The 19,396-nt window shown below is 33.3% G+C and overlaps 1 protein-coding gene and 1 long non-coding RNA gene across 3 annotated transcripts in view; one reads left to right on the top strand and one right to left on the bottom strand.

Moving 5' to 3' along the window:
* LOC118185645 (uncharacterized) overlaps positions 1–19,396 on the top strand; it is a 539,917-nt gene that overhangs the window by 163,640 nt on the left and 356,881 nt on the right. Inside the window, exon 2 of one of the 2 annotated variants that reach the window (XM_035355536.2) lies at positions 6,659–7,050. The exons of the other annotated variant lie outside the window; for it this stretch is intronic. The gene's annotated coding sequence lies outside the window, so the exon portion shown is untranslated. The remainder of the gene's footprint in view (positions 1–6,658; positions 7,051–19,396) is intronic. 2 annotated transcript variants of the gene reach the window in all.
* Positions 1–19,396, bottom strand: part of LOC146993099 (uncharacterized) — a 319,314-nt gene that overhangs the window by 154,636 nt on the left and 145,282 nt on the right. The window lies entirely within an intron of this gene.

The following is a 19,396-nucleotide window of genomic DNA, read 5'->3' as shown; positions in this document are numbered from 1 at the left end:
AAAAGATTCAGTTTCTTCTAGCAGTACCTCAATGAAAGCATCCCTCCTCTGACGCAGAAGCTCTGCTTTACTTTGCCTTAATCAGTTGCTTTTGGTGCCTTAATCAGTCGTTGAAAACTGATAATCCAATCTAGATTCGAATCCAAGCGAACGGGCTGGCTACACGGGACGTTTTCGTGGTTTTCCCCATGTGTAACCTGTATAATAGCCAGTTTCCTTTAGAAAGTCCTCCACAAAGACATCCCTTTGAATTGTTCTTAAGGATAAAATTTATTTTATCATTTTTTAATCATAGCAACTGCAAAAAAAATGTGATATTCAGATAAGCCGTTTTATTAGATACAAGGCAAAGTATAAAACCTGAGTAAAATTTTTAAGGCCAGTAAAAATTTTTGAGAAAATGGCAACATTTAAACTGAGGAATTAAAATACCATTTGATTGATAATTATTGAGCTTAAATAAAAATAAAAAAAGTATAAAAATTAACTTGCAAATATTTTATTATTAGGAAATATTACAGAACACACAGATGAATATTTGAGTCTGAGTAAAAACTTTAAGGCCAACATAGAAAATAACATATACGAAAAAAAGTAAAAATTCTTAGAAGGTTGTGTAGGAGCCATTTCTTCGAATTACTTCAAATATTCTTGTTTTCATGGATGAAACGAGTTTTTGATAAAGGGTGGGGTCGGTCTTATACCATTCATCTTCGATAGTAGATTTCAGCTCTGTTGTTGATGCAAAATGTCTCCTATTGGCATAACCTCTTCTTGCTAGGTCATCCCAAAGGTTCTCGATTGGGTTGAGGTCAGGTGATATAGCTGGCCATTTCACAGTTTTAACATTGTTGACTTGGAACGAATTTTTGTCCTGTTACTCGAATGGATCGATGCATTGTCTTGCTGATATTTCCAATTTTCTCCAGCAAGACATTCAGCATATGGCAAAGGATGATTTGTTAGGACATTTTGGTATCCTTGTGAATTCATTCTACCTGAAACGAATGTAATTGAGCCCACACCATTGTAAACAAAACAGCCCCAAGTCATGACAGACCCTCCACCTAATTGGCGCTTGGAGAATATTTCTTTTTCATTTCTTATATCATGCCAGTAGAAATTCCAGCCATCTGGTCCATCCAAATTCCATTTTTTTCGTCAGAAAAAATAATTTCTATCCATTGGTTGTCCCAGGTCATGACTTTCTGGCTAAAGTTCAAACGCTCTATTTTGTGTCTCTGCAGTAACTGCGGCTTAGTCAATTTTGCTGTATAAGTGAACCTTCCAGATCTTCTAATTGTGTTATAAATCGTTTTTTGACAAACTTTTAAACCTGTCGTCGGAATCAGTTTCCTGGTTGAGTACTTTCCAGTAGATACAAGTTGGCAAACTCTTCTTTCATCTCGCGAAGACAAAGCTTTAGGTCTTCCCCCAGTATTCTTTTTACCATAATTGTCTTTCAATTTAAAAAAATTTTTGACTACAGTCTTTGATCTTCCTATCTTTATCGCAATAGCACGACTACTCATTCCTGTTGAAGACAAAGCTTCGATCTCTCCTCTTTCATGATCAGTTAACTTCTTACCCTTCGTCATCTTCACAAAGATCACCAATACTTCGAAGAAACGTATGACAAATATGAAAATTGCAGCGTTGTCACAAGCTAGTAGTTGCAATGGTAATTACACGATTATATTATATTTATTTTTTAAAAAAATGACTGGTGGCCTTAAAGTTTTTACTCAGGCAGAAATACTAACTTTGTAAATAACCACGTTTCTCATAATTATGTATTTACAAATTATGTTTATAGCATTTATTTCTTATCAATGAACTTTAATAATTAATATTATTTGAATCTCTTTTATTTCATTTTACATTTTCTCAAAACTTTTTACTGGCCTTAAAGTTTTTGCTCAGGCTGTATTAGGGAAATATGCTTAAGAGTAGGTATTCTTGGAGGAATTTCTTAGGCAAACTGGCTCGTATTCACAATTAAAAAATCCTCAACGAAAATTCACTTTCTTAGACAGACCTTAAGTAGTACTTCTTATGTACCCCTTAGGTACTACGCCACAATTAATCAGTTGATGAAATAGACTATAAAATTTGTAACACCACAGTAACGATTTGTACGCATGCTGATTATTTTTAAAAATTTGTTTGTATCTATCTCTATATATAAATTTCGGTTATGACGTTCGGGAAAAATGTTCGAGAAATATCCGATAAAAATCTCTACGCCATTTAAACCTCATTGTTTTGCCAGGAGCCAGTTTTTATTCTCGGATTCATACTAAAATTACGACAGTGAGTCAATTCCTGCTCTCGCATATGATATCGCTGTATCGAAGAACAAAAACAAAATCCTTTTTCTGGGAGCTATTTGAAAGAAAGTGTTTCGATTCACCTTCTGTTTTTTAGTTGCATATAAAGACAGCCTTGGAAGATATTTATAGGCATCCCGCGTGCTAAAGTGACACTAACTCTGCTGTATGTATGAGAAAATTCCGTGAGCTGGAAAGTAGAAGCATATAAAAGTTCATCCTGAGACTGCCCATATTTTTAGGTAAGTAGTCAATGCTTTCTTTTACGTTTGAATTTAAAGTAATACAGGCAAAAGTAAACTGAACTGTATAAATTATAGTGCATTTTTATCGCTTTGAAATCAGATCTAATCGATATGCATTATCTTTTATCACATTTTGCTCTTCAATATATTTGCAATGATTGAACGATGCCTCGAAAGGTGAGTTGAAATTAAAATTTATGTTATTTAGCTAGATTAACAAAATCCTAAGCTTTTTAAAAATCTGAAGAATATAACATTCAATAAAGTAGGCCGCACATTCAAGAAACAAAACATTCATTGCGATTAGAAAGGAATGTCGCAAAATGAAGTTGCGAGTGGTAAAATAATAATAGTTCATATATGAATAATTTGGTTTAGCAAGAAGCCGTTAAAATATTTTAACAGTAAATGCAACTTAAAAATGCAAGTTCACGGAATGCATTGTAAAACTTGAGCTTATTAAGGATAAGCTAAAATGTAATTAAAATATGAAAAAATTAAGTATGCTTTTAGGATATTACAATAATGAGAGATAAATAGTATTAAAGTGAGGATGCATTTGATCATATTAGGCAGATGTTGTAAATATATAATGCTATTCGCATATCTAAAAGATTTTAAGCCAGTATTTACATGCAGTTTACTAACGCAAGTTTTAATATAAAAATCCTAAACTAATGACAGAATAATATGAACTGGCTTAAATGGTTTCGGAAAACAATACTATTCAACAACATTTAGAGCAGAATTACTTTTTAAGAAATAATTTTCTCTTTTGTGTAGAACAGGTGATTAATCACTATGTATTTTCAATCGGAAACTAAAACGCTTAGTTTGATATTTACCATTTCTTACATTAGAGAAAAAATATTCTTCAAACATATAGATTCCCATGTTGTCCAGGATGGATGCTCGTGAACACTATCAGTTAGAAACACTGAACTAAAAGCATTATAAACACAAAATATATTATTCTGTATAATCATTTTAGCCTAAAACCTGATAAATGTTAAGCTGGAATTCAGAAGTTTAAATTCCCCGAGTTATAATGCTCTTAGTTTTTTCATATTTATTTCGCTATATTTATGCTTTATTACTCCACAGATCTTTATACGTAAACGCCCGTATAAGGTACTCCCATGATTACAGTAGAAAGCATTTTTTTTTATTTATCGAAATCTGGTAAAGTCTACATACACAAAAATAAAATGACGCACCAAGTAGGAGTCATCCGAATGAAACAAGAGTTCGATATATGTGATTTATGTGTAAGGAAAAAGAAACGATTGAACTTTCAATCGTCTTCTTGACCTTATACAAGATCTTATTTGGTTTGGCACTGACTTGTAGAGTTGACAAATGACCTCCTCCAAGATTTTTTCCCAAAACCTCTCCTATTGTCGAATTAGATCCAGATCACCTTGTAATGGATGGATTGCCAAGAATATCAATAACATTTTTACCAAGCAAGAAGGCGACCAGGAGAAATCATATTCGTATGCCACTCGCCATCATCCATTTGATATGCAAGTCAAATGAGCATCGAAAAGAGGAGCAGTTCAGTGATAAAAGTCAGTGATAACCATGACAGTGTATCATGACTTCATGTTAGAAACGAGTGATATCTTCGCTGGCCATCATGGCTCATTTCGAAGCAGGGCTCATCGCTGAAGGCACTTCTAATTTAGTCAGTGGGTTTCCAGGTCGAACGACTTTGGCACCACTGCACCACGCTTATTGGTGTGTAAAGTAGTTCCCCTTTCTTATCGCATGACTTCGTGGTGTAATTGGAAATCATGACCAAATGGTAACGGAAGGTCCGGAGTTTGAATCTGGGAGAAGGCACTGCTAAATTTTCGTGTTTCCTACTCCAAAATAAATATAATGATTGTAAAGTTGTGCATGGATTAAATGTTGTCACAATGGATGTTGTGAGAGCCGATATCTATTCTCAGACCCTCATCTCAATGTACCTTTGCGCTACTAGTGTTCCTTTTACAAGTCGGTTCGCTCATAATGACAAATCGGGTGCTGAGGGAGCGTTAATTGACAAGCCTTTAACCTCATGTTTTGTCATTACCCTAGTTCGATTGCTGCTATCTTGACACTGCGTTCTGCTATGGTTCAAAGAGCCGTACAAACAACGTCGAATGACAGTATCACTCTAATTTGAATGTCAGGCCATCCTCGGTTTCATCTTCATGCTTCCTTTAAACCGATTTGTACATTATCTATGAGATGGTCACATGTGTCCCCTCTTTGCGCAAAATTGCTTGAAGGGCACTTGCATAGCCAAAGTGAAATGACAAAATCAAATTCGAATGGAAGTCTGCTTCAGAATTGGAATTTTTTCTCTTTTCTTATACCAACCAAAAATCATGAAGGAGAATCGTAAGTTTCTATGCTTTGTAGCTTCAGCTATTCAGACATCTGCGCTACGAAACTTTCGAAAGGTATATTCATATAAAAATTCGTTACAATAAATAAAGCTATCATGGTGTATCCTTTTTCTTTCCTCCCTATGTTTTATAAAATGCTGCATCTTAGTGTTAAATTTTCAGAGTCTAAGGTCTTGCTGATGAAGGAGGATTTCGATTGATCTCATAAAACATTCTGACACATTTTATTTTTGTGAATTCCTCTAAAGCATTGAAAGCAAACCTTTACATCATGTGTGCGAATAAAATTTTTTATTAATATTATTTTAATACGGTTTTCAGTAATAACACGTACCTTTTATTAAAACAGCTGAATTAGTTAAAAAAAAGAAAATTTTATCATGTGAGTAAAATTTTCAGTTAATGTTTGAGGCTTCGTGAGTGCATGCATAGTTAGACACTTAGCTACTTGCTCCATTTGATACATATACATGAAGAGCGGTAAAATATATGTGTTTTATTCAAATGTTTTCGTGATTTGAAATATTGCTTATAGTAACTTTATCACTGTTGTTAATTACATAATAAAAAACATAACGCTGACCAACAATACTTTATTGCTCAAACTGAGAAGAAATTTCATCATTTGAAAATTAATGGTTATTTAGAGTCTTAATTTCTAATTGCAATAGTATAACATAACATCTATAGGTATTATAAGGTATACAAGGGTCGTTACATAATAATAATTTTGTATCTTTCAAGGTAATTTATAATTATTTAAGGCAATAACATTTTGGAGTTAAAAAAAGCAGGAAAATTTTGGTTTTATATCCCACTTGCAGCTTAAGTTACATCATATTTTTTTCATTCATAATTTTTAACTGCAACATAAATGGTATTTTCCAACATAAATAATATTTTCCTTTAAATAGTTTTCGACAATCTATAATTGTTTTTAAGATAGATATGTAGTTTTAGATATATAGTATTATTTTAGTATATAGTTTTAGATATTTCGGAATAAAATCATGCATTTTAGTTGCAGGAGGTATTTTCACCTCACAAATAGCTTTCAGCTATACTTTCCAAGCAGATATATTTTAAGCTTTCAGCTATACTTTCCAAGCAGATATATTTTAGCTTTCAGCTATACTTTCCAAGCAGATATATTTTAAGCATTATATGATTATCTTAATATTAATATCAAGAAATTTGAATTTAGATATACTGTATTTCTCTGACATAGATAGATTTTCAATCATGTAACTGAAACGAAATTGCATATCTTTAGTGAATAGAAATATAATTATTATCACCAAGAAAAATATATTACCTTCACAAAATTCTTACTTTATTTGTTTCAGCTTTCTAATTATCTTTAAAACTATTTAATGAAATTTAAAACACTTTTTCAGAGAAAGGGTTTAGTTCCAAAACAAAAGAACAAAGAAAACTAATTTGGATTAGAATCACTTTAAATTTCATAGCAACATTTCAAGCCTATTTTAACTATTATTTTTATGTAATAAGCAAAGGAAATCAAAGAGAAAAGATTGTCTAGTTTTGGAAGTAAACTCTTTTTCTAAAGAAATTTACCGTAGCTATTTGAAGATACATTTTGACGCATGAAAGCGATTATCAAACATTCCACTTAATTATGAGTATATAGAATGAAGACTAAAATCTTCGTTCATTGTTTCAGGTTTCTTCCAAAAAGACAATCTTTTCTACGAAGAATGAAAAAGGAAGTTCTGCGATTCAAACCGGTCGGCTAGAGCTCATAGAATGAATCCACGGAATTCATCAGCGTCTCATAGAATGATGATTCTGCAAGAGTGATTAGTATTACATTATTTCAAGCCGGAGTGATGAATAACAAGTGAACTAATAACTGTATCTTTACTTAAGCTTTCTATTAAATTCACCGGATCTTTTATTAATCGTAACATACTGATCATGTGATTACCATACATTGCATAAAATTGTTGAGGCTTTTGGATGAGTATGCATCATTTTTCTTCTGTTTTTAAAGATATCAGAAATGTGATTCTGGAGAGAGCGCAAACGTGTGATTTATGATACGACTAGATTAAGGTAAAATATTGCATTATTAATAAAATAAATCATGTTTATTTAAACTTAACGCATTTTCCTAATGGTGTCAAGAATAATTAATTAGTCATATTTTTTTTTCATATCTGCTAAGTAGCTATGATATTTTATTTCTACCTTTAATTTAAATGCTTTTAACTAAATGTTATCTGCTATTATCATATAATTACACTTCATTCTATATAATAAGTTTGTAAAAGAATGCTTTTATGTTACCGTATGTGATATAAATTTGGTTACTTACACTATATTTAACATCTGTGCCATTATTTATTTCACTATTTACATTATTCTTTTTATTTTCTAACTTTGCTCTCGTTTTAAACTTGTGATTGCATAGAATTAATGTGTGGATTTGACTAACTTGCTTCTAACTATCGCATCTGGCACTAATAATTAGTACAGGTTCTGTGCTATATTATTTACCATTACCCTTTTAATAGTCTGTAACTGTATTATTTGTTATATTATCAACTCTCAGATTTTATGGTATTAAGAGTATCTTGCGCTTATAATTGCGTTAAAAGGCACGTGCACTGGTAATATATAACAACAGTCATTTCCTTTATCTGAGTATATCTATCCATATACAATATATGTGCAGTATCCCCTTATGTTTTGCTTGTGTATGTCTTGTTCAGCTGTATATATCGTGTCCTGCAGTGCCTTAACAGTTACAGTAGTGCTTGTTTTTTCCCCAGAACGCCCAACATCATACTTAATTCCGTTATATATTTTAGTTTTGTATCTTGTGGATGTTTTTAAATTTTAATACTTGTGTAATGGAATTCACAACTGGGAATCTTCATTCTACGGAATTATACTAGTACATTCATTACAGTATTATTCACAAGGTATGGTACAGAAGCAAATATTCGTTGTGCTGCAGTGTACAAGTGCATCTTTGTTCCATTTCCTTTTTTAATGGCATCTACTTCTAATCTAACTTTGCTTAGAACTTTCAACTCGTGCAAAAGCATATAGCTAACTTTCGCTGGTATAGCATCACAATTTCCGTATGGCTCAGTTGTTAGAATTTAGCAGGAGACGAATTTCGGACTGAATCCATTTCACGGTGTCGTTTAACTGTCATTTCACCGAATAAATTTTTCAAATAACATCAGAGAAAACCTATATCGTACATATATTTTTGATAAGACGGAATATAAAACATATTTAGCTTTGTAATAATGTATTTATTAGATTTGTTGTTTTTGTTGTTGTGACCTGTCTCACAGTAACATCAGAAAAAGCCCACGAAATTGAACGTGGCAGGGAATGCAAGATTGTTCCGATCGTTGGCAAGAACTTTGAGCACCATGCAGGTGACAGTACGACTTTGCTCAGTTCCGCCCCCAACTTGGATAGAGACAATCTGGAGGGGACGGGTCCGAAGGTCTCCCACCCCTCTTCTCCTATCACCAATCTCTCGAGAGAACTTCCGGCTCGCAGCATATTTAGATTGTCCCCATGCCACACAGACATTATATATTTACAAGCATCCATACCTTCTCCGGCATTCGAACCTGAGCCCATCGGTATGGCAATCAGAGTCACTAAGCACTATCCCTCTTGGGCGACATTTGCCAGATTTACATATGACTAGCTAACTGATATGTATTCCTATTGTTAAAATGAGCATGCCTATTCCTATAATAATAAAATTTTTCAATAATGAGAAGGTAGTCAGGATCAAATTTCAAATGAATGGGCAACGAAATTAGGAAGAAATGTGCAATTAATATCTCATCCATAGAAGAAATCCTTTACTGTTATTTTTGCAATCACATATTTTTAAATTAAATTCTGACAGCGTATGCACTGGTCCTCAGGCCTCCATATGTAGCTTCTAAATATACAAAGACGATCCATTCATCTTCAAATTGCAATATACAACGAACTGTTTTGGGATAAAACCTTACTACCTATTTATAAAATATCTCGTACTTACAAGCTAAAAGCATCACAGTATTTTCAAGTTCTGGTCACTCAAAACAGTGTTATTGTTGGAATGATAAGACATAGATTGTCCATGATAGAAACTGTGACAGACGTAGGCTATGAAAAAGAACAGTAACAGTCGATAACAGAAAGTTTTAGAACAAATCAGTTAAGTTTTATACATGTAAAATATTATAATAGACCATTCGATTCATCGACTGGTTGTAAAAAATAAAACTTAAAAATAGCAGAGAAGGCATTATATGCCATAGCATTAAGTAATGAGTGTTCATATGCCTTCTAAAGCAACTTGATACGAATAATGTTACTTTTTATACTTAAAATCTTTCACTGCACATTTTTTTTTTTGTGTATCTCAGACAGCAATAAACATTTTTACCGATGTAGAAGAAGGTCCTGGGGACTACAGTAACATTCAAAATTTAATTAAGAAACGTTTATAATTATTCTGATTACTTACCAGTAAAACCCAAATGCTACAATGCGTTTGCCACGCCTGTTAGGTGCTAAAAAACTATCCGCAGTAGATGAGAGGGCCTTGTGAGTTACACAGTAGAGAAAATGAATAATTACAGTAGAGAAAATGAATAATTAAAATTTCCAGTCCCTTCTGGTTGTAATTAACAGTTGGTACAAATGCACTTTTCTTATTACGATTTGCATAGCTACAAGTTTTGATAACACGAAGAAAGACGCTTTACAATACTTCATTGTGAAGCCTCTTGTAGCATCTGGGCTGTCGTCTGAAGATATCAGTCATTTAAGGAATACATTTTCCACTTACCCCCAATTTCTCTCATTAAAGTCGCATGGAATACTATAGATCTGTTTATTACAAAACTCGGGCAGTCACATGCAGCTGTTATTTCAAGAATGGCTGGTGTTACACTGGCATTAAAGTTGTATTAACCATTATTTTCTTATTAAGTTAATTTTTTTGTTGCAATGTCGTATTACTCGCAACATCTTGCATTGTAAACTGACATTCATAATACACGTTTCGCATTTCACGGTCATGATGTTTCATATTTGTGTCGATTCGTTCATGTCCACGATATTTTACATTTGGGTCTATTTCTTCAAGTGCATCACATTTTGTATCCATTGCTATTCACTCATCTGCATCATGTATGAAAACTATTCATTAGCAAGATAAATGCAAAAGTAACTCAATTATTATATGCACAGTGTTTTTCTATATATGTTATATCTATTGCGCAACTTGATATTTAAGATATGTTTGAACGATAACACTTTGCTTGAATTTGCATAATTTAGTATGCATTTACGTGCAGTTATTTGCGTCTTTTTAACATAGTTCGAGTATACAAATATGCAACTTTACATGTAGAATTTAATCTGCTAAGTTTGCAGCAACAAATAAAATTTTTTGAAACATATAGGTGATCAAAATTATGCTTCTGGATATTGTTGTTCTCTTAGATGTATTTAATGAAAATACATATGGAATTAACTATGTTTTACGTTGGTATTTATCTTTGAGGTTCGTTTCATTCCAGAATAGTCCGACTTCACGATGTTTTCATGATTTTTCCCGTAAGTGATACGTATACGAGGTAGCTTCCCTTAAAATATGCTTCACGTAGGCAACTATCCCATAATTATCCTTTAATATATTGTCGAAACTAAACAATTACTCACAGAACGACTTCATGTTAAAAGATAATCTTAATTATAAAAGACACAAACGAATCCATTTATATTAATTCATGGTTATGAATATACGTAGATTGTTCTAACAGGAGACAATTTATTTTCAGAGCAAGTAATCTTCAACAGTCTATATTGACTTCGTCGCAGATTGTTGGAGAAAAGCTCTAACTAAATTAAATCTGCACTAAAAAATTTAATTCCTAAACTAAGCATTTAATTAGATTCTCCAAACAAAACATTTGGGCTTGAGCAGGCAATAAGATTAATTTTCTTTTTCTGAATTAAAATAATTTCGTAATATATTGAATTCTGATTAAAGTTACAGACTTGGTTTAGCGTTGCACATTTAAAACTAAAGAATATTGAAAATAATTTAACTACCAAAGTTTTATTGCTCTTTAGACAAAGCTACTTCTTACCCCATTCGTTTCTTTCTTGCAAGAATTCTGCTACTCAGAATAATTTACTTACGCATATTGTAATAATGAATGACCTCAAGGGAGTTATTGAAGTCTGGAGTAATTTAAAAGCAGTAAATTGTATTTTAGTCGCCAAATATGTGACAACTTTAGAGAAATAAAATTCAGAATCATAATTCGAATTCTGTTGTTTTATAAACCGCTAGAGAATGTGGAGCGGTTTTGAAAGACAGGAAATGTGCATAGCGGCGCACTGAAAAGAAAGCAAAATGTTTCTAATGCAAATCGAAAACAGCTGCAAATGACTAGGCAAGAAGTTCATCGTTTGAGACACAATCCGATAATTAAATTTTGGTTTCTCCTGAATTAAATTTGCATTCGGCGGCATTTGTATTGAAGTACATCATACGTTTGGACCATACAGATTACGAGAAATTTGTAGGTACCCTTTTGTATCTAAGTTTTAAATTAGAAATGCTCGTTCGATAATTTAACTTGATTTCGCCGTAACTGTTGCTTAGTTTTCGCATTGCTGTTGGCACAATAGATACAAATGCGCATCAGCAACAAGCTGAATTTATTTATCTAGGAATGTTCTTTGAAGTTTTTTGAACTGAAAGCGTTTGATTCGGTAGAAGAAAGGAAATCTTAGGGAGCCATTGATGGATATCTTAAAAGCGTATGGTATTAGTCTTGAGCATAATTAACTTATAATGAGTTTCAACTGAATACGATTTAAATGGTAAGCAGACGTGTTTAGCTAAAGGTGAAACGATTTACATAAAAGTTTAAGATAATAAAACATTTTGGTTTATAAAATTCTTTCTGTGATTCATACAAAACTTTCGTGTAAATTTTCATTCATTTTCTACATTTTGTGGTTGATTTCTCAAATTTATTATAGAAGTTTCTTCTTATTACTTCTATTTATATTTCTTCTTATTAGGTTTGTTTAAGTATATTGCTAAAAGAATTTATCGATATAATTTTACGAGTACGTGATTTATATTATTTATATTATATTATTTAAAAATCTTACTTTCGTTTCTACAAAACTTAAACATTCACAGTTAATCTCGTTATGCCCTTCTATGAACTTTCATAAGTTAGAATATTATTTTCTCATATTATATTTATGACTTTATATTAGTTCATACTTTCGGCAGTAAACAGTAAGTTATTCGTATTAAATTCTGGATGTTACAGTTTTTCATGTAGAATATGGCTTCCAGAATCTACATCCAATAACACATTTCGTTAGAGCTTAAATTACCTTTAAATATATATAAGAATGAATTTGTTTCATTGAACATCTATGCTTTAATGCATTAATTCAACATTTCATTTTAGCTTCTAAATGTCAATTAAATTCGAATATTCTAGAATAATTGTTACATTAACAGTTTTAAAAGAATGGTTTTGATTTATTTATTTACTGGCACAAAAATCTGCTAAAGTTTCACACATTTCTGAAAAAATACAAGCTTTAACAATCTTTAAAGGAAAAATATGGCTTTATAAAGAGCTTCCTTAATAAAATTACATTACCAACACCTTCCTAATATTTACATTAACCAACATCTTCCTTAAGACTTACATTAAAAATACCTTAACTGATATGCATTTTATCCCTTTCATCAAGCTTAGATTAAAGAACACGTTTAATCGCCTTTTAAGTTATAAGGTATTTTCTCCCTTTTTCCAGTATGGTTTGGAGATGTAATGCTAGCGCACTCGACACGTAATAGAGTGAACCAGATTCAAGTCCCAGCGAGGGCATTGCTCATTTTTCATGTATCCTGCTTCAAAATAACCTAATGACTTTACGAACTACATTTGTATAAAAACATTCTATGTCATATCAGTAATTTTCAATCCATTATTTTTGAAAAATTATGTTAAAAATTTTCAATATGCAATTAAATTTATTAGATTTATTTTGTATTTTAATATTTTATTAAACTACTGTATGCGAGTTGTACATATTTTGAGTTATTCGTGACTTAATTTTTGCTTCATGTGATATGCATTTTCAGGTTACATGAAAAGCAAAGTCATTCAGAAGAAAGTTAAATTACATATTCATTTTATAATCATTTACATTATACAAATATCTAAAATACATTTTTAGATATATCCTCAGTTGTAAAGAAGAAAAGAAACTTTACGACAATCAAATATGATCGAAATTCACACAAAAGTATAAATTCTGATGATCATTTATAACCCTATTTCTATGACTACAGATAATATTTTCACTTTTTTTATTTATACCGCATTTAACAGTTTTATTTTATTACTCCAATTGTGACAGAATAAAGCAATAAAATAACTATCTTATATATATCTCTGCATAAAATAATTATCGTAACATAAACACATAATCATAATACTGAGAACGTTTTTAGTTTCATTTAATAATTTTATATACTTTCTTAACAAATATTTTTAGCTATATAGGTATAGCTTAAAATAACATTTTCTAAATCTTAACGCACGATTTCTATAAATTTCTAAAGTAAAAGTATTTTCTTCAACAAAAAATTAATTGTAAAAAATTAATTACCAACTTATTCATTCAGCATTTTTACTAATACTAATTAACTCTGTAACAAAACTTCGAAAACAGTGTTTATAACCGCAATGCATTTTAAATAATAAGCATTTGAAAATTGTAATGTTTTTGTATTTCTAATTATTGGGAACAAGTGCTGTTTAAAGAAAACGTTACATATTTTAATTAGCAGCTAATAACCTAATAAAATAAAGAGCATTTTAATTATTCAGTGTTTCGAAGTAACTATGCTTGGTATCCATGATTTATTTTCCGCGGAATCATTTCACACAGACCGTGATGCAGACCATCATTTTCTTTCTTTACTTGTAATTACTTACCACTACTTATACAGTATAATCACACATATATATATATATAAGCCATGACGCATGTTTGTATATATACCTTATATATGGAATATATGTAGGTTTTTTTTGTGTGTATATGTGCACATGTACTTATCGATTATTTAGAGAGGAGGAAAAATGTTGTAATAATAAAGAATCAAAAATTATATGTAGTAGAAATTTCTAGTACAGCTGTTTATGTCTTCTAGCTTGAGGTTTCCTGCAATTCAAGAAACAGACGTTATCGATTAGCCATGACTGTAACTACACTCGTGTGCAAAATTAAGAGAAATTTACAAATTTAGTCTATTTTTACGAAACGTATTAATCCAAAGGCACTCGTTATGCCACCCAAGAATTATGCAAATATTCAGAGTCGAATACGTAAATGTAAACGGCTGGGACTGTGGAAGAGATGTAACCGCTCGAGGTGTTTTCGGCGATCTGTGTATTTAACGACATTTTCCACGTTTCGCGAAGAGTTTGGAAATTTCGTAAGATGTCCGGTAAATTGAGAAGCCACGAACGTATAGATGACGGAATGACATGGAAAGTTGTCGGTAGACTGGAGGAAGGCCAATCACAAGCGCGGATGGCTACAGAGCTCAATGTAACGTCCAATGACGTCTGAAATTTATGAAAACAGTTTCAGGGCACTAGATTAAGATCGAAAGGACCTGGGCAAGTTCCATCAAGATCCACAATGACGAATGATGATCGTAATTTGGTAGTTTCAGCGAGATGACATAGGACTGCTACAGCTTCTCAGCTCTCACGTGAGCTGTAGTCAGCCACTGGAACCCGATTTCATGGTCTAATAGTTGTCCGATGGCTTTGTTATATAGGGCTGTATGCCAGAAGACCCACTGTTCGCGTCCCGCTCACTGCAGCACATAAGAGAGTGCGTTTAGCAGACAACATGCGCCTTGGACTACACTTTAGTGGAGCACTGCGTTTTTCACAGATAAGTCAAGATTCAGTCTGGACACTGATTCTTGGCGTACCTGTATCTGGGGAGACAGCCTGAAACACGATACCATCCCTCTCTTATCAGGGAAAATTATTATTACGCTCCTGGAGGTGTAATGGTTTGGGGAAGCACTATGATGGACACTCGCACACCTCTGCGTCTGTTTTACAAAGACTCCCACGACTGCAAGGAGATATAGCTAGAAGATCTTAGAAACCTATGTTCGACTTTTCAAAAGCGCAGTTGGTTCTGGGTTCCTGTTGAGGGACGATAATGATCGTCCACATAAGGCTCAGATGGTCGACATTTATCCGGAAAGTGAGGATATTTCTCGCATGGACTGACTAGCTAGATCTCTTTATCTTAACCTATAGAGCATGACTGGGACCGCTTGGAAGGGCAATTTCATCTCACCATCCCCTTCCAAGAACCATCCCCTAGTTGGAAAATTGCTTTCGGGCAGGAGTAGGATCGACTGCGCAGGTACTTCTTAACTGTCTCCTGTAGAGTATGCCATCAAGCTGCGCTACGTTTCTGACTACGAGAGAGGTCAGAAGCCCATATCAGACTCAGTTTCATTTTGATATCACAACTTGAATTTTGGACAAACCTGGCACTGTGAGTTAACTGATAATCATGCGTTCATAAAATGAATTTGTTTGGTTTGGTTTATTTAATTATGGCAAAGCACACTAGGGCTATCTGCCTAAGGGTATAGATGCCTTCGTGGAGGGCTTTCTAAAAGAAACTGGCTCGTATACACGTTACACATGGGGAAAAACCACGAAAACGCCCATGCAGCCAGCCCGTTCGCAGGATTCGTACCTCGGACCAAACTACCAGTGTTCAGCGACTTTACCGCTCGGCCGCTGGTGGGCCTAAAATGAATTTGAATGGTACATCACTTCCTCTGTTATAAATGTATATTTATATTAAATTTTCATTAAAATATGTCCATTAGACTTTCAGAAATTTGACATAATATGCAAATTTTCTTAATTTTGCATACGAGTGAATATTTTTATGCAACATCTGTATCATCATCTAAAATCGCGAAATATTACTTTTTATACGGTCTCCCGGTCCACATAGTTATCTTTAGAAACGTTTATACTCATTATATGGAATAAAGCACGAAATGTTTGATTCCCATACGACAAAATATGCCCCGAATAGTTAATTTCAGAATTTGGGATTCTTGATATCGTTTTGGACTTGCCTTAAGAAGTCGGTTATAAAATAATCTAGAATAAATGGAATTAGATTTTCTCCATTAAATGTCAATCAGTGAGAATATTTCGAAATTTATTAATGTGTAACATTCTTTAATTAATGATTTTGTCACAACTGGTATTCCGAGAGATTTTTCACACCCGCAAATTATTATCTCTAAAAACACGTTATTAATACTCTTTAAGGCTTTTGCTTTAAGAATTATCGAAAAATATAATATTAATCTATTAATCACTCGTAAATGAAACTTTTTAAGTTAGAAGTATTTCTCATTTTTAATTTACGCAGTCAAAGTTGCAAAAATTAAAGCTTGCCATTCTTTTCAAGACTACGAATTTTGTTAAATTCTGTGAATCAAATCTCCTTTTTAAAATAGTGTAAATTGTTCATTACTTTTCACTGCACTCTAAATAGTAATGTTCATCATTGATGTTGTCAACATCAGGATAATTTCCTAAACAGATATTTTATTTTTATTTAAGAAGAAATTCAAAAATTCGCATTGCAGTTTATATGCAATTCCTGAATATGATTCTAAACTTTTAAATTAAACACCCCAGTTAGTTTCTGTCGGACCTCACACTTTCCGTGAGGTTTTTTTTTTTTTTTTTTTTTTTTAATAATGGGAATAAAGTTTTTCTTACCATAAATATAGAAATCTGCGGACTGTATTAAAAGTAACAAAACCTTAAATGATTTAAAAAATTAATTTTTAAAAATACACAAACGTTCATATTTACGTCATTTAAAAGTGTGTCTTTTTTAAATGTGATGTATATTTTTACGGCCAACGGTTGGGAAAACAAAGTCCGCGAAAGAACTTTGTGTATATGTATAGATATAAATATAAAAATATATACAGATATATAAAATATCTATCTATATATATATATATATATAAAGCTTATTATAAAGCAATATGACATGATCACAGTAAACTGCAGCAGTTCAAGTAGGAGCGTATGCTTATGCAGGATGACATAATTATCAAAGCATGGAAACAATTGATAAATACACAGTCCAGTCACATTAATGTGACCACCACCTACTTTCGGCGTCAACGGAAAATAACCAATCACAGAAGGCATGCGGAAGCACATAGCAGTGGAGCGTATATGAAGAGTGTTTGAGCGAATCAGAAAACATGGTAATCGTTGACGTAATGCAGAAATGGAACAATTTCTCTGAGGTCCAAAAGGGCATGATCATTGGGCTTTCCGGCCAAGAATGGAGGCATTTCTGAAGCGGCTAATTTTGTAAACTTTTCACGTGCTGCCGTGGTAAAAGTATACCATGCATGGCAAAATCACACTATCTAAAATCAGCGATGTGGCAAATGTGGTGAACCACAGGCCTTCGATGTCAGATGTGAAAGACGCCCTTTGAGATACGTTCGGGAGAAATAGACCGGCAACCTAGTTCGAACAAGGCGTCTGCTGCAACGTTGGAACTAGGCGTCTGCTGCACTAACTGCAGCTCATCGGCCTATGCTGACTGAAGCTCATCCTGTGCTGACTGACATCCTACGCAACCTACCCTGATTGCAGCTAATCGATAACGAAGTCTGGAATTTGCACGCCATCAAGACAACTGGACGTCCACTGAGTGGGATAGGATGAGATTTCCAACGGATCACGTTTTATGCTGCATCAGACGGATGGACGTTGGTGTATACGGCGTGAAACGTTGGAAAGCAAACACCATGCAACAATTTCTGGAAACGTACAATCTGAAGGAGGGAGTATTATGTTCTGGGTGCACTCATCATTGTGAAAGGCACGATGAATCAACAGAAATACGATTCTGTCCTTACGGACCATGGTTACCCCTACGTGCGAATTGTTTTTCCTCAGAATGATGGCATCTACCAGCAGGACAATGCGAAGTGTCATACAGCTCGTAGTTTATGTGCGCGGTTCAATAGCACCAGGATGAGTTTACAATACTCCCTTGGCCAGCAAAATCCCCGAACTTAAACCAAATAAAAAGTCTGAGGGACCACCTCGATTGCGTTTTTCGTGCCATGGATCCTCAACAGTGTAAACTAGCGCAGCTGGCCACTGCAATGGAGTCGGCATGGCTCAACATCCAAATAAACACCTTCAAGAACCTAATTGACTCTCTCTGTGAGACTTCCTGCACATCTCACAGCGGTCTACTGTGCGAAAGGTGGTTATTCTGGATTTTGACAGAAACGGAGCGATTTATGGTCACATTAATGTGACTGGACTGTGTGTTACAAACAAAATGAAGGTATGCAATAAGAAAAACGTATAGAAATATATCCCCTTGGACGAGAAGCATGCCGCTTAAGGGTCGCTCGAGGGCGGAAATGACGATGCTAAAGATAGAGGACGGTAAAGATGGCCGTAACCTCAGAAATGAGATATGTACATGTGAATGGGGAAAAAGAAACAAAAATATACAGAGTCACATGTACATAGTTGAATAAGAAAACAGTTGATATAGTAAGTGAAAGCACGAAGACCCTCTTCACACGTAATCTCCTCCTTTATACTGCCATACCTGTGGGAAGCTAACATTATGGGAATATGTATATTAGTGCTTGGATCAGCCTGCATATGTGCAAACAGTTGCACAGTGTCAGAGGAATGCCCCAATGTTATGACATGCAATTCTGTTCTGCTCAATAGTAGCTGCTGATTTTTAAGGTGAAATTTTGATATTTGTGAGCTGTCATATACAAAGTAGTCAACTGTTTCTTTATATTTATGTACTATCAAAAAATTAAAAATTCACGTATCATCTTTTCTCTGTTATATGTATGCGTAGGTGTCAAATTTCCTGTCCTGAAAACAGCATTTGAAAAAAGAATGTAAAAACTAAATGTACATTATAGTTATTTTATCTCAGCTACTCAAACTGTTTAATACCTAAATTGTTGAGCAAATATTTAATTCATATGTTATCCGAATTTGAAAAAAATTGGATTCGAAATAACAATGAATTGCCTAAAAGGATTATTATGTATAAATTGGGTTTTATTTCTGTTTCTTAGAAACATATTCAATGTACTTCAACTGCCTTCATCAGAAAGCCTTAGTTATCATTTTTTAAATAAAGCATGAAGTTACCATCTCATTATTATCTGACGTATAACCGTGAAACTCAATTCGAGAAAAGGCGTTCGTAGCACTGAGTCACA

Source organism: Stegodyphus dumicola, chromosome X1, assembly GCF_044657685.1.
Source record: "Stegodyphus dumicola isolate Sdum_Otavi_A_Nest chromosome X1, ASM4465768v1".
Taxonomy (NCBI): Eukaryota; Metazoa; Arthropoda; class Arachnida; order Araneae; family Eresidae; genus Stegodyphus; species Stegodyphus dumicola.
The sequence above is the reverse complement of the archived record's forward strand: the minus strand, read 5'-3'. Positions and strand labels throughout refer to the sequence as shown.